This window comes from Colobus angolensis, unplaced genomic scaffold (genome assembly GCF_000951035.1).
Source record: "Colobus angolensis palliatus isolate OR3802 unplaced genomic scaffold, Cang.pa_1.0 Scaffold255, whole genome shotgun sequence".
Classification (NCBI taxonomy): domain Eukaryota; kingdom Metazoa; phylum Chordata; class Mammalia; order Primates; family Cercopithecidae; genus Colobus; species Colobus angolensis.
In genome coordinates this window covers 3,415,188-3,419,609 of record NW_012115766.1, presented here as the reverse complement: position 1 = coordinate 3,419,609, position 4,422 = coordinate 3,415,188, and the positions used below count along the sequence as shown (strand labels likewise).

The 4,422-nt window shown below is 44.9% G+C and overlaps 1 protein-coding gene across 1 annotated transcript in view; it reads right to left on the bottom strand.

Moving 5' to 3' along the window:
• HMGB1 (high mobility group box 1) overlaps positions 1-173 on the bottom strand; it is a 20,594-nt gene extending 20,421 nt beyond the window's left edge. The window contains exon 1 of the mRNA XM_011946941.1: positions 4-173. The gene's annotated coding sequence lies outside the window, so the exon portion shown is untranslated. The remainder of the gene's footprint in view (positions 1-3) is intronic.
• Positions 174-4,422: the final 4,249 nt, after the last annotated feature.

The following is a 4,422-nucleotide window of genomic DNA, read 5'->3' as shown; positions in this document are numbered from 1 at the left end:
CACCCTCAGCGAGGCACAGAGTCGCCCAGTGCCCGTCCGGCTCTCACTTGCCCCGGCGCTGTCTCTATGGAGCTCAATGTACTGCAATGGCTGTGAGAGCGGGAGCCAGACGCAGCCTCCTCACTCTCTCCGCTCTGTAACATTACTCTCCAGCCAGAGCGGCTCCTATTGGCTACCGCCAACTCACGGGGCTCGCTCATTGGCCCGATACCTCCCATTGTCCTGACCAGAGCCCGTTTGCTATTGGCTGTCTCCGGGGACACGTCATCAAGGATTGAAACAGCGCGCAAATCTGAATGTGTGTGTATGCCGGGCAAAGAGGCTGAGGCGGGAGAGGCAGAGGCAGAGGCAGCAGCTGCTACGGGAAAGCAGAGCTCTATGGTGTATGTGTGCATGTGTCTAACCCAAGCCAGCCCCACACCGGAGCGGCCGCCGGAGCGAAAAGGGCCTGACTTTTCCACAAGTGTCTCCAACTCCTCAGGCAAAAGAGACACCCACAGGTCTCCCCCCCCCTCTTGCCCCACATTCACGCCCAAAGCCGTTGAGATAAGAGGCCCCAGGCTTTTAATGGCCCTTAAAAAGTGAGGGGGACACTATGGGATCATGTCCCCTGAAAACGGGGGTCTCCGCTGGTGCCGAGGGGCGGAAGCCGCCGGGACTCTAGCCCCTCAAAGGTCTCTGATTGCGTTACACTTTAGGTCTCTGGAAAGGCAGGGCTTCTATAAGAAAGTGACATGATCCAACCAGCCGGGTTTAAAATACCCCTTTTCTGGGCTCATAAGCCGTCACGTCAGGCTCGCTGAGCAGCTGAAATCTTGAGTCACTGAGCAGGCATTCAGTTTCACCCTTTTTCTTGGTTTGATCGAGTTTCACAGCATGTCTAGAACTTTTTATTTAAATACAAAGCACTGTCTTAACTTCCTGGAAATCAAATAATTATTCCATGTAATTAAAGAACAGCCACTTCGTTTTGATATGGGGTACTCTAGCAGGAAATGTTCGTGAGGCCCTGGTAGAATTAGCAAATTCATTAGAGACCACATTCTAAACTGTTTGGCTATTTTATTTGGCTTGGTGTGGATTACTGTTATAATCAAACGAATCCTTGTGATGCTATCTTTCCCTCCCATCACACCACTTAGTGCATCCATGTAACTGCTCTAGGATTACAGGAGTTGTAGGTATATGGTTACCCGAAGGATTAGATGCAGGCAGAGAGTGCATGTGCCCAAATCCACAGGCTGTGGTTTCTCTAACTCACCAAGCTGACTGGTATTAATAGACATACTTACGTCTGTAGAGAAAATGTGCTGGCTGTAGTTGCCAGTTCTGAAGACTCTACAGTTATATCAGTCCTTCATGAAACTACTATCTATTCCTTTTAGCCTGAGCAGACCACGCCCCTATTCAGTTATAACAGACTTCCCTTTTTTTCACTCTCTAATGGTATTTTGTACACTTCTAAATCCAACAGCCAATTCCTCCAAATGTAACAGATCAAAGTTGGAATAAATCACCTACGTCGTGTTAATTTGATTTTCTGCATTGCTTATAAGCATCCATAACCTATTTCCTCAAATGTATTAAACGACTTGAGAGTAAGCTTAGATAACCTTTCCTGATTTCATGTTGATTTCTTTTTTAAAAGAAAATATGCTATTGGTCTCAGGGATTATAGTCTCGGTGAATGGACAATATATCACACACGCACATGAAAAAGACTATAATATTAAAGAGGATATAAATTGGTATACTGCACATGCAGTGTTTAAAGAGAATATATCTAAAGTTAACTTTTATGTTATTTTCACACATATTTACTATCCTCTGCTTCCCTCTACTAATCATTCAAATTTTATATTTCATTTAAATCTAGATATATATTTCAATACTGTCTTATCTTCTCAATGTCTCATATTACAAAATATTCATGAGAATGATGAAGATACTTTCAGTGGCATCCATGATATTAAAATTTGATGATTAGTTGAATATGGCACTATCAGTATTTTTCAGGATCAGTGTTGGCTCTGTACTGGCACGGCCATCCACTTTACTGGTTGTCTATACCAGCTTGCTCCTGCCAGGGTGCATTTATGGCCACAGGACATCTTGAGAGCAGTGGACCCACACAAGGATTCTATTTTGACAGGATGATATGGTGAGTAATAGGCACTGGAATTGAATAGACTTGAGTGCAAATCCCAGCTCTGCTACTGACTAGCTGTATGATCCTGGGCAAGTTTTTAAACCTCCGTGCTTCAATTTTCTCAGCTATAAAATGGAGGGGACCATAGGGTTGTAAAGATTAAACTTTTTTTCCGGTTTAAAATTATGTAGACCCCCTCAATCCCATAATTGAGAAAACCTCAAGTGCAGTTAACCTTGAGTTTTTCTTCATATTTTGATCTTATATGAAAGCAGTGATTGCAAATCTAGTGAAATTTGTTTTTCATTGTTGTTGTTTGAGACGGAGTTTCGCTCTTGCTGCCCAGGCTGGAGTGCAATTTCGCGATCTCGGCTCAGTGCAACCTATACCTCCAAGTTCAATCGATTCTCCTGCCTCATCCTCCCGAGTAGCTGGGAATACAGGCACATGCCAACACGCCTAATTTTTTATTTTTAGTAGAGAGGGGGTTTCACCATGTTGGTCAGGCTGGTCTTGAACTCCTAACCTCAGGTAATCCACCCGCCTCGGCCTCCCAAAGTGCTAGGATTACAGGCGTGAGCCACCGCACCTGGCCTTGTTTTGTTTTTTTAAAATCCTAACCTCAAACAATGTTAATCTTCCCCTAGTCTGGTGATGGTACCTTTATTTATTCCCAAGTTTAACAGAAGCTATGTCAGAGAGAAGAGTTTAAAAACCATCACTTGCAGGCACTTCATTTCTTATATTTGATTTTCTGTGATATAGGCAGGGAAGGACATAAAAAAGAAAGAAATTTTAAAATAAAACCTACATCTTCTAGCTCTAACCCCACAACCTTGATGTTCACTTATGATATTAGACCCTTTTCTTCTTCCACATGAATCCTTAGTCACAAGTTGACACATTTTACTTTACAGTTATTGGGTTTTTATTGTTATTGCTTTTGTTTTTTTGAGACAGGGTCTCGCTCTGTTGCCCAGGCTGGAGTGCAGTGGCAAGATCTGAGCTCACTGCAACCTCCACCTCCCAGGTTCAAGCAATTCTCATGCCTCAGCCTCCCGAGTAGCTGAGACTACAGGCATGCACCCCCATGCCCAGGTAATTTTGTATTTTTGATAGAGACAGGGTTTCACCATGTTGGCCAGGCTGGTCTTGAACTCCTGACCTCAAGTGATCTGTCCGCCTCAGCCTCCCAAAGTGCTGGAATTACAGGTGTGAGCCACGGTATCCGGCCAAGCTATTGGGTGTTTTATCCCAAATTACAAAGTCATCCAGTTGAAAAGCCCTGAACACCCTCTCCCATGCTCAATTTAACCAACTGAATTACAGATTGTCATTAATATACTTTATGCCCTTCCTCCATCCCCTCTAGGATAGGGGTAGTACCTCTTTTCTGTAATCCTGTAATATTCTGTATATTAATTATTGCAATCACAATTGTGGTTCTCCAATTGAATCTGCTTGTCCCACTGCACTGTACACCTTAAAGGCAAGAACTCTATTTTTTTTTTTTTTTTTCTGAGACAGCGTATTGCTGTATTGCCCAGGCTGGAGTGCAGTGCAGTGGCACGATCACGGCTTACAGCAGCCTTGACTTTCTGGGGCTGAAGCCATCCTCCCACCTCAGCTTCCTGGGAAGCTGGGACTACAGGTGAGAGCCACCATGCCTGGCTTGCTTATTTATTTATTTATTTATTTATTGAGATGGAATCTCCCTCTCTCACCAGGCTGGAGTGCAGTGGCATGATCTTGGCTCACTGCAACCTCTGCCTCCTGGGTTCAAGCGATTCCCCTGCCTCAGCCTCCTGAACAGCTGTGACTACAGGTGTGCGCCACCATGCCCAGCTAATTTTTGTATTTTTAGTGGAGATGGGGTTTCACCATGTTGGCCAGAATGGTCTCGATCTCCACCATGCCCAGCTAATTTTTGTATTTTTAGTGGAGATGGGGTTTCACCATGTTGGCCAGGATGGTCTTGATCTCTTGACCTTGTGATCCACCCACGTCGGCCTCCCAACGTGCTGGGATTACAGGCATGAGCCACCGTGCCCAGCCCTGGCTAATTTATTTTTATTTTTATTTTTTGTAGAGACAAGGTCTCTCCATGTTGCCCAGGCTGGTCTCAAACTCATGGGCTCAAGTGATCTTCCCACCCTGGCCTCCCAAAATGCTGGGATGACAGGCATGAACCACCGTGCCTGGTCCTGGCCATTTTTTTTTTTGTAGACACAGGGTCTCTCCATGTTGCTCAGGCTGGTCTCAAACTCGTTGGC